Here is a 12,348-nt window from a genome sequence, read left to right on the forward strand (position 1 = left end):
GGATGTCTGTAGCAATTCCTTTATGTCTACCCACAAGAATATTCAAAAATTTGATGTTGATAATAATGACTGAATAAATCTTAAAAATTATCTTGAAATATAAGTAATAAGCTCAGAGTCAGTTGTAAATAATTAGCCCATTATTATTGATAAACCTTTGTCAATTTGAAATGAATATAAACCTATTCTTTGAGTAAAATCAATAAAAATTCTGAGATTAAAAAAAATTTTTCTTTCATTTGTCACTTCTGCAATTACTTGCCACTAGTGTTCTAAGGGGAAAAAACATGTGATTTAAGTATATTGTTTTCAAAGGTATATTTTTAGGGATACATTATAGATAATTTTTGAACACTGGAATAAGGAAAATTCAACCTTGGTGTTTCTGAATAGTCTTCAGTATAGTGGGTAATATGATTAAATATCCTTCAGCAATTAAGGTTTATATTTTTAGCATATGTAATTTTTATTCACTTTAAAAAAATTAAATAATTTATACCTTCACTTTAAAAAATTAAAACAATTTATACCTCTTAGAATATTATGCAATCTTATTGTAGAAAGCCATAATAAAACACAAAATCATGGATCTGAAACTGAAATGAAAACCCACCTTTTTCTAAGCCTTTATATTTTATTTTTTTTTTATTGTAGCACAGTTAATAACAATTAGCCAGCTTTAATACACTCAGAAAGCAAAACAAAGATAACATGCTTGTGTCCCTGTAAGATCAATGTATGGCTTAGATCATCACACAGAATGATTCAGCTTGAACTTGTGGTTTTTATTGAGGCGTCTGTTTTGATCTAATATTCACATTGTCTTGGTAAAAAGAACATGTAACCCATTGTTATAATCACTTAATGTTCCCATAAATTTTGAATGCGAGAAATCAGAAAAACAGCCAGGCTTGTGTGACCTCCTTCATTGCTCCCATAAAAATTAAAGGATGTTATTGTGACTAAGCCCCTTTGAAGGTTTGGGCAAAAGTACAGTGGAATTTTTAATGAGACTTAGAAACACAGAACAGCTGGATTCAGACTCTGAGGTACTTTGTAGGCATCATTGGTGTAACACTTGTGAGAGAGATATTGAATGTTTCGTTTACTTTTATAAAATAACAATTGAGAAAATCTTAAAAATAGCGACATTTCATTAGCATCATGGTATAAATAGTAGTCTTAATATTTTCAGTTGTAAAATATAGAGGCAGTAAATTTATATCTTATCCTCTTAATTTAAAATCTTGTGTATTTTTTTTGTCAATTCTTAGACTGCACTTTCAGAAACTAAAGGTGTCCACACAGTGACCCGACACAATTACATATTTTCTTCAAAGATATCCCTCTCTGCATTAAATGGAGAAATTCAAACAGAATTTTGGAATTGAAAGGAGACATGTAATTGGCCAGTTTATAAAAAGTCTACAAGTGTAGTAGTGACTAGCTTCAACATGCAACTGCCATCTTGATGAATGTTTATACCACTTTCTCGGGAGCCAATTACATTGTTTTTTTGTGTGCAGGGATTGGAGATCAGCCAGATCAGTTGTGTGCACAAAGCTGTTTTGGATCTGTCTTTTAAAGCAGGAACTTGCTCCACAGAATGCTACAGCAAGGTTGAAGCATCATTCCATCTGGTAAGAGAGAGATGCTTTCTATTTCTCTTTATGGTAAGCATTAGATAAGAGAACCTTTCAGATAGTGGTGATTCTGCAGGGAGCAGATGCTCTGAGCTACAAGTTACAAAATGTTTCTCTATTGCCTTATGTTGTAGCAGATAAACAGTAACACTAAATTCTGTCATGCTAAAGTTGTATTGGAAGTAGAGGAACCTAGAGCCTCTTGGGTGATAAATGGATGTGTGTTTATGTGATGTTTAATACTATAACCCTGGACAAGATGAAGGCTATAAAAACCATAGCAATTTAATCTGTGTGTTTACATTTTCCTCTGTCCAATATTGTAATGAATGATCACCCACCAATAAGCATGCCTTGGGGATTATTGACAATCTTTTGGAACTTTCTAACTTCCTTCATTTTCAAAATTGAGAAAGCTATAGATAAGAACTGTAGTGAGTTTGTTTATATATAAATTTTTCTTTTAGCACTAAATAAAACAAATGTGTCTAAGTGGGCAAAGTGTATGGTTTGTTGTTCTAATCTTTTGGCCTGTACTGATTCTCTACAAGTGCACAAAAAACTCTACACATTATCAACTTTCCAAGAATTCATCTATATCATAATAAAAAAATCAATATGTATTTATATATTTACATATGTATATATTGATAATATATGATACATGATGTGTGTGTGTTTGTGTGTGTGTATGCTCATAAAGGCAAATGTATTTATTCAGGTAAATTGAATATGTGAGTAGATATGTAGAATTGTATGTGAATATACAAATTTAATTACACAACATACATAAAATCCTATTTACATTATATAACAATATAAATCCACAGGACTAAGAGCTTTCTGCTTTCAATTTTGCAACTTCATTCTCTTAAATAAACAATAATCTAGAAACACTGATGTAAATTTAGAAAGAACCAAAGGCTATATTTGAAGATAAATCTAATCTGTCAAACTTAAATAAACCTGAAGTTGCAATTTTATTTGCTTTGACTACTCGATTCCATCCATATTTATGTATCTATCTAGTTTGAATAAAACCTTATTATGATTTGTACACTAGAATATCATTCCCATTTTCAAAAAATTTGCAATGACTTGTATGATGCTAATAAATATTATAATAACTTAACTTTTCTAAAATAAATAAATTACTGTTCATTTACCTTGTTCACTATCTTAAAAAATGAAATTATCTGAATTTTAAGTAGAATGAAGATAAAAATTTGCATACATTTGATGAGCATTTAATAAGTAGGCTTAAAAAGTTTTACCCGGGCAGTATCTTAGAATACACAGGCTTGGTGTATCTACTCATCAAGCAAGCTGAGCAGACATGCTTGAACCTCTGATATCCTGGAATTTCAGCTGGATGCAGTGAAGACACAGCATCAGAGGCTTATCAATTTACTCATCCCCCTGCCTCTCTTCTAAAATCTCAATGCCCATAATCAGCTTGAAGAAGTTAATGAAGAGTCGGCACCCCTATTCCCTGGGCTTGGGGACTGAAGTGGTTAATATTGGGCTGTCTTTCTAGGGAAAAGTAGTGGTTTTGTTGGAACAGGGAGGATTAACTAGGATTCATTGCATAGCCATAACCTATTGGTAGAAATATGTATAATTGTTATTAAGATGAAGTTATAATTTCTTAAATGTTACAAAATTTACTATAATTTCAAATTTAAAGTTTTCATTGGTATGAGCTTCTTATTGATATAAAAATGAGATGAATATTGATACTCTCATAGGCATTGTGCCTATATAACACATTACGAATACAAGGCTTAGACCCAGTCCTTCTTAAACTTTTCTAACTGATTAGAGATGGTTAGCCTGTGAGTGAAGGGCCTATAGCAAATTCATGATTGTGAGTTTATTGTTAGGGTGTTTTCTAAATTTTATTTAGAAATAGCTGAGAGGAGTTAACAGACAACAGTTCAGATTACCTTACATGGATAGTTGGTTTTCAAAACATCAGAAGTCCACACAATTGATGTTACAAGCATTTTTGCATTAATGTTCATTTTGATTAGAGACCTATCTGCTCCTGACAGCTTTCTGTCTTGGATTCTAAGAAGAAACTGAGCATCTTTGGAGTTACTCCAGTTGTGGTAAGTCAGCCACTAGGCAAGAATTGCCTCTTTCCATCTACAGACAAAATACTGTCCAGAAAAGGACACACTTGTGGAATAGTTGACTGATTATATCTGCCAAGACAGAGTAAGCAGCCCTTAATAATTCTGCATCACTAAGGTCTGTCAGATGGTCCTGGGCCAGAAGGCTGAAGATCAGATGCTCCAAAGTTTTGTAGTATAGGGACTGTCCAGGTGTTCAGCGGTATCTATAAATTGGCTAAGTTTTAGAAGCTATGCTTTGTGCTTCCCACAATTATAGTTAACTTAGTCATTCTGGATTTGTGACAAGGTTAAAAACTTATAGTCTCATAGCCAATCCTGGCTATTTACTTTGAGAGGATGGTTTTCAGCTGAGATTCATTCTAAAGTCAAGAAAAAAAAAAAAAGCCAGGTTCAGAACTAAGTCTTTTAGTTAAGACAGATGACAGAAGTTCTGGTTAGTCAACAGAATTACAGACTGGGTATTAGGTCTATCTTGTACCTTACTGACACAAATTGGTATAGTTATGCTCTAATTGTTTTATTTTAACAGGAAGAGTGATATATAGGAGTAGCTACGGTGGAAGGAGTATGGAGAGGAAGAAGACGAGTAAGGAGAGGAGGAGGATAAGGAGAAGGAAAGGATAAGCTAGGTGATGAGAGAGAGAGAGAGAGAGAGAGAGAGAGAGAGAGAGAGAGAGAGAGAGAGAGAAACATGGAGGCGGATATTTGCCTGTCTCCACCAGTCAAAAATAGTTGATATATCTAAGTTGGCTATTGAGTTACACTTCTGATCAATATTGAGCATTACCAAACTTATAAAGCCTTTGATTAATATTTTTAAAAATGTATAAATGCAAAAAAGGAGAAGGGGGCATGGGATAGGGTTTTTCTAGAAAAAAAAATGGGGAAAGTTGATGACGTCTGATATGTAAATAAAATATCCAGTAAAAAAAAAAAGTTTTACATTGAAGTGAGGGTTAAGTTTAAAGCAGAGATAAAAAGTCCCTAAAGCACTATAGCAAATTCATGGCTTGGAGTTTATTATAAGGGTGTTTTCTATGTTTTATTTAGAAATAGCTGAGAGGAGTTAACAGGCAACAGTCCAGATTTCTTTACATGGATAGTTGGTTTTCAAAACATCAGAAATCCTTAGAATTGACATGACAAACATTTCTGTACTAATGTTCATTTTCATTAGAGACCTGTCTGCTCCGGACAGCTTCCTATATTGAATTCTAAGAAGAAATTGAGCATCCTTGGAGTTACTCCAGTTGTGATGAGACAGCCACTAAACAAGAATTGCCACTTTCCTTTTACAGACAAATTACTGTCCAGAAAAGGACACACTTGCAGAATAGTCGACTGATTATATCTGCCTAGACAGAGTAATCAGCCCTTAATAATTCTGCAGCACTAAGGTCTGTCAGATGATCCTGGGCCAGAAGGCAGAAGAACAGATGCTCCAACGTTTTGAAGTAGAGTGAGTGTCCAGGTGTTCAGAGGTCTCTATAAATTGGCTAAGTTTTAGAAGCTATGCTTTGTGCTTCCCACAAATATAGTTAACTTAGTCATTCTGGATTTCTGACGAGGTTGAAAACTTATAGCTATTTACCTTGAGAGAAAAGATTTGAGTGGATGGTCGTCAGCTGACATTCATCCTAAAGCCAGGTTCAGAACTAAATGTTTTAGTTAGGATAGATGACAGAAGTGCTGGTTAGTCAACAAAAGGATGGACTGGGTATTAGGACTATCTTGTACCTCACGCGTACAAATTGGCATAATTATGCTCTAATTGTATTTTGAGAGAAAAGTTTCATTTTAACAGGAAGGGTGATGTGTAGGAGGAGCTAAATTAGGAGGAGTACTGAGAGGAAGAAAAGGAGTAAGAAGAGGAGAAGAAGAAGGAGAGGAGAAGCCAGGTGATGAAAGAGAGAAAGAGGGGGGAGACAGGGAGGCAGATGTTCATGTATCTCCACCAGCCAAAAATAGTTGTTATATCTAGGTTGGGTAGTGGGTTACACCTCTGATTGAACAATACCAAACTTATAAAGCCTATGATTAACATTTTTTTTTTAAAAATGTATAAATGCAAAAAGGAAAAGGGGGCATGGGATAGGGGTTTTCTAAGGGTGGGGAATGGGGAAAAGGGATGGCATCTGAAGTGTAAATAAAATATCAAAAAAAAAAAAGTCCCTAAAGCAAGAGACTTTAAAGGAAGAGAAAAATTTGTACCAAAAGAAAAGAATTATCATATCTGGTACTTATTGAGATGAGAAATAAATGCTCTTATTTAACGATCTATTTCTGCCTTTAACTCGTGAGCTTGAAGAGTTTTATTAAGGCCAGCTTTCCCATCTTTTCTTTCATTTAAATCATACACATACACAATCATACCCCAAGCCATGAGCTAATGGCAAATGCTATATTTTCTAAGATTTTACACACTGTTAAGTCATGCATACTCAACAGAAAGACCATATGTCCAAGATTATTTGGAGGCCAAATATTGGTATTGAAGGAATAAAATAATAATAATAATAATAATAATAATAATAATAATAATAATATCAAGGTGAGTGGTATGGAAGGACACCAAATCTGTGAAGAGTAAGAAAGTACAAACAGAGATGATCAAACTCTGTTACACAATATTTAAAAAGAATTAATTAAAATTTAGCATGCACTCATTCAATACAAACCATTTTTATGGTTTTGACATGTATGTTATACTAGAAGAAGCCACAAGAAATTCTTTTCCTCTGAATTAAAATTAGAAATAAAAGGAGCTAAAAAAATCACTAGTTACATTGTCTACTCTCCAAATTATAAAATTCAGTACTAAGAATTGCTTTAAGAGTCTGTGTTTCTGAAATCTCAATACATGCGACATCTAACTAGAATACGATATATTGACTTTCTAGGATTCTATCTTTCCCAGTAGGACTTTCCTCTTAGACAAAATAAATCCTGCCAGGACAAGAGTCCCATACTCTTTTCATTATATTTACTTTTAGAAACAATAGTTGCTAAATCATGTAAATACACACAATACACACACATGCATACATATGTATACATATACATGCATACAGGTATATTCACACTGAATTCCAGAAGATAGCAGAGAATTGCAAGCATGACACTGAGTCACATTATGAATCTGCTGCTGTAAAATCTCGCAGGAGTTTAGACCCTCCCACCTTGACTTTTGCTAGTCATACGAACAGTACTAACATTGGCTTGTGCCCACACTCTACCTTTCCTTTCTTCTCAAGTGCTGAGTCTACTATATATGGTTCTACCTTAACCCAGGTCTCAGACATGATCCTGGAAAATAACTTTTCCCAATGTTCCTATCTTTGTGGGGAAAAGACTAAGATTTAAGGAAAACATGCAAGTTCATCACATAATAATAACACCACTCTGATTTGTTACAGGTATCATTTCAGAATCCCACACTTTTGAACGGTGTCATTTTGAAACTTCTTTTTGTTCCCTATTCATTATGAAAGTACAGATTATCTAACTGGCTCTCTAGATGATGTTTTAAAAATCATCTTATTTCATTTTTTTCTTTTACTTCTGAATCAACATAGCTTAAATTTTGTGAAAATCAAGCTATTCTCTCATCTTGTAATAGGACACATATTTACTCTCATGACCTCTGCTTCTGTTTGTTTTCTCTGCTGGCTGCATCTTTTTAATTGCTAATCTTCAGCTGTGTTTTCTTTAGGGAATACTTGAAAGTTTACTTCTGCTTAAAGTAACATACATGTGTATAATTAGATGCATGGTTTTACACTAGATGCCACCAGATATTTTACCATACACAGATTTTCCCAAAGTTATTTGTAGTCAAATAGAAAATCCATGTCCTTTGCTCATAATTCTTTGAAACTCTAAGTTACTTCATTATAAAACATGAAAATGGGTTGGGGGCAAAACAATAAATGTAATAGAAAGGGTTAAATAGGATGGGAAATGGGAGGTCAGAGTAGAGGAGTATATATGGTCTGGGACAACTAACACAAATGTATTTCAAGAAATTCAGATGGAACTGTCCTTCAGTGGAAGCTTCCAAACACACACAGGTATACACATACACTCACACCCATGTGCATACATCCACATAATGTATACAGCACACACACACACAAGTATAAACATACACTGTCACCCACATGCATACATATACGTAATATATACAACACACATGCACACACACATACACACACACCTTACTAGATATCACCGGTTAATAAAGCCTAGTGCCAGATGTCAGATATGGGTTAATTCTTTTAGATTTGTTAGAAAACCATGTACTTTAGATTTTCAAATGCTCGAGGCTATTAAAAAAAAAAAAAAGCTTTTGCATGCCCACTAAAGCTTGAATATAATCCCTTATTTTTGAAAACACCACTTACTTGAGACAGAGATTACTTTAAAAAAGTTTTATTTCTAATATCTAGCTTTCATAGTGCTAGAAAGTGCTTTGCATGCTATCAGAGGAGTAGTGTAGCTATCAGCAACACAGCTCACATCTGTGAACTGTAAGAGCTACAGTAATGATCAACCTGGACAGTAATACTACCACACATGTTATAGGATTATACACAAAGCCTGTTGTACAAGACAAAACCCGTGACTGGTACTTAGTCTCTCTTCTATGAGCTATCAATAGCTCCTCAGGTAGTTATAAAATATTTGTGCCCATCACTCCCTCTTGTTGTTCAAATATTTTTGAATATATATTGTATAGGTCTTATCCACACTGCCAAAACCTCTATGAGTCTGTCTATCTATCTATCTATCTATCTATCTATCTATCTATCTATCTATCATCTATCTATCTATCTATCATCTATCTATCTATATCTGCCAAGCTGCATCTTTAAAATACCTGTCTTTGTATATATCGCCACTTTGGCCCTTCAATTCTTACTGCACCTTGTCCATAGTGATGCCTGAACTTCATGAGAAGCAGATATAAAAATTGAAGATGATATAAAAAATATTAACTCCTACCATATCAGAATTTGTTCGATATTTTTATGTCACATGACACTGATACATATAGTGTTATACCTATACATTAGTTGATATGTTCAACATACACACACACATATACATATATATGAATATACATATACATACACATATACATGTACATATATGAAGGATATATTTATATGGATGGGTAATAACAAGCTAAGCCAATCTAATTGCATTGTTATAAAAGATAATTATAGATATGATAAAGTATAAGAATATGATAAGACTATAATGATAAACAGAATAGATACATTGAGATAGGATAGAGAGATTAATTATATACATATATATGTATATATATTTGGGATAGAGGGTATTGGTGTGTGTGTAAATGTATGTTAATAGGCTTCTGTAGTACTAGAATGTTGCTAAAACTATATTATTTTTATAATATTTTCAATAATTACATTGTCTCTATATTTTCTTCTACCTGCAAAGCCATATGTTATTTTCACTAATTGCCATCCAAACTCATCAGAGTGTGCGGGTACTAACAAGCTAAGTCAATTTCATTACACTGAAATGTTATATACAGAGATAGTTATAGAGATAATAAATTATAAGAATGTGATAAATATGATAATGATGCAAATTAAAATAGATATGTTGAGATATGATAGAGACTAATAAATGATAAGTAGATAGGTAGATAAATGAATTTATAGATTATATAGATATGTAGATAGATAATATATAAATAAGGATAGATATATAGATTGATAGATAAGGATAGATAGATAGATAAGTAGATAGATAAGTAGATAGATGATAGATAAATCTGTAATCTCACTGAAGTTTGAAAATTCCAGCTACATCTTAAATTTTTTATTATCCTGATTTAAAATTCTACATTTAATTTTGTCATTCAATAAATTATATTGTGCATAAAGTGAAGCCTAAAATTTAATATTATACTTAATTTTATTTTTTCTAATACCACACCCTAAAATCATTAAACTTACAAGTTATAAATTCTCATAGATGATGGATAAATAAATATATGAACTTTTATATATAGACACTCTCATTTTTTCCACCAGAAATGAATAAATTTTATTTAATCTTTTTTTTTACACTCCATATTTTATCCCCCTTCTGGCCCACTCTCTGACTATTCAACATTTCATACCTCCTTCCCACCTCTGTATCCACGAGGATGTCACCACTCCCTCATGCCCCAGTCCACCAGACCTCCCCATTCCCTGGGGCCTCCAGTCTCTTGAGAGTTAGGTGCATATTCTTTGACCGAGTCCAGACCCTGCAATCCTCTGCTGTATATGTTTTTGGGGCCTCATATCAGATGGAGTATGCTGCCTGGTTGGTGGTGCAGTGTCTGAGAGATCTTGGGAGACCCTTTCACATTAAAATTTATTTTATAGAATGCTGCTATTTATATACTCAGAAAGTAGAAAAATGATAAGCAATATTGACTCTTTCCTTACCTATTAGGTTGTGCTGTATAATTTTATGACTTGAATAAAAAATACAGTCATATGTAGATTTTAATTACCCAGATTTAATTTCCCACATCTAAACTCATCTGAGAGGGAAAAATTACAATTAAGACAATGTTTCCATAAGATTAAGATACACCAAGCATGCAGTGTATTTTCTTAATTACTGATTGATGGGAAAGTGTCTACCCCATGATAGGTGGGGCCACTCCTTTGCAGTCCTGAGGCTTATAGGAAAGCAGGCTGAGAAAGCCATACATTGCCAGAGAGTAAACAGTATTTCTCTATTATTTCTGGCCTTTGGGTTTCAGCCCAGTTTGAGTGCCCATCTTTATTTCCTTTGTTGATGGACAGTGATGTGCAGTAAAATCCAATCTAACCTTTCCTACCCAATATTCCTTTGTTATGGTGTTACATTCCCGCAGTATATCCCTAACTAATGAGTAATTTACCAATATATAAATATAACTGGGTTTCTGAATGTTAAGACCTTGATACCAATGAGATTGCCCTACTTCTCAAATGAACCTGCTCTATCCATGGATACATAGAGAACAGTGTCAGACTGAACTAACCCCCGCCCCTTGGTGCTGCTTTTTGCCTCTTCTCTAATGAAAACACAGTTAAGAAAAATGTTTAAAAGTTCACAAAGCCTTAGTGTGTCTCTGCTTTTTGTTCATTCATCTATTATTGTTAATAGCATAAGTAATTAAGCCAAGCTCCACTAACTTCTAGTTCTTTTTCCTTAAAATGGAAATAATGACATCAATTTTATAGGATTAGATGAAATAATTTTGGTTAAGGATTACATATAATGTGCTCATTTTCTTAGTTCTATAACTTAATATAAAGTAATTTAAAACTGATACATTTAACAGAATAGCTTTTAAATATCCCATTGGATTGAAAAGGTTCTGCACCTTCTGTGACATTTTAGAAATTATATGGCAATCAGGTAATTCATTTCTATCATATAAAAGAGAATGACATTTTCTATTATTGAAGCAATGCGAACCAGTGCTGAGACTGTACATGTTCTTTCTGAATGTAAAAAAGATTTGATCATGCTTGCTTATATAAACATGTGTTGGATAATCTTAAAAACTAACTGGTAAATAGATTTTTTGTGATTATGTAATTTCATCTCTTTTTACACACAAAAAAATTAAAAGTAAGAAATTTCACTAGCTCTATAGAGAAGTAAGGTAGAACATGTTCTCCCCATCCTGGGGAAGAACAGTACATGATTGGTGAGCTCTGGAGGAGTAAATATGTAGAATCCAGGCAGAAAAAATTGCTCTGCTAACATTAAGCAATACCAAGACAGTTTCCTTAACAACTGAGAGAATCTGGGTTTGGTATAGAAGAGTGTAGCAAATATGCGTTTGGATATTTAGTTATTTAAAATTAAGACATAGATACTACCTACTTTTCTTCCAAATTATAAAAATGGATAGATGTGTATCTAGACAATACAGACACCATTTTTTTTTCTGTATATCCAATTAAAGCTTGTTTAGAAACAGAAAAGTGTCATGTGAACTTGGAAGTACACATACTATAACTTTCACAAACTTGAGGATGAGACTTCTAAACCAAATATAAAACATGAAATGGTTTTTACTTACATTATAAGCTGAGTAAAGGAAAACAGACACACTGTTCTACTAGTCATTGTATACATACGCACACATATATATTATGTATATATATGTATATATGTGTGTATAATGTATATATAATATATATACATTATTTTCATTTTGCTTTTTTCACTTTTATCATAACTCACCCCCAAAAACTGGAGTTTAGATTTCAATGTATATCAGTGTGAGCAAAATTCTTCAACAACAGACTTATCAGTGGGAATAACATATATATTAAATAGGAGAGGATACCATTATATTGGTAGTCAACATTTTAGTTTTTTCTTCTGAAAAATTCATTAATATTGATTGAATTTAAAGAAAATATGCTAAGTATATATTTTCTGAGAATTCCTGTAATTTTTAACATTGGAAATTATATGCATATAGTGATATTTGTTAATATTTTACCATAAATAATTTTATTTCATATTAA

The 12,348-nt window shown here is 32.8% G+C and overlaps 1 protein-coding gene across 1 annotated transcript in view; it reads left to right on the plus strand.

Moving 5' to 3' along the window:
• Window positions 1-12,348, plus strand: part of Mgat4c (MGAT4 family member C) — a 659,905-nt gene that overhangs the window by 304,792 nt on the left and 342,765 nt on the right. Inside the window, exon 3 of the mRNA XM_076920099.1 lies at window positions 1,527-1,640. The gene's annotated coding sequence lies outside the window, so the exon portion shown is untranslated. The remainder of the gene's footprint in view (window positions 1-1,526; window positions 1,641-12,348) is intronic.

Source organism: Arvicanthis niloticus, chromosome 22, assembly GCF_011762505.2.
Source record: "Arvicanthis niloticus isolate mArvNil1 chromosome 22, mArvNil1.pat.X, whole genome shotgun sequence".
In the NCBI taxonomy this organism is placed as follows: domain Eukaryota; kingdom Metazoa; phylum Chordata; class Mammalia; order Rodentia; family Muridae; genus Arvicanthis; species Arvicanthis niloticus.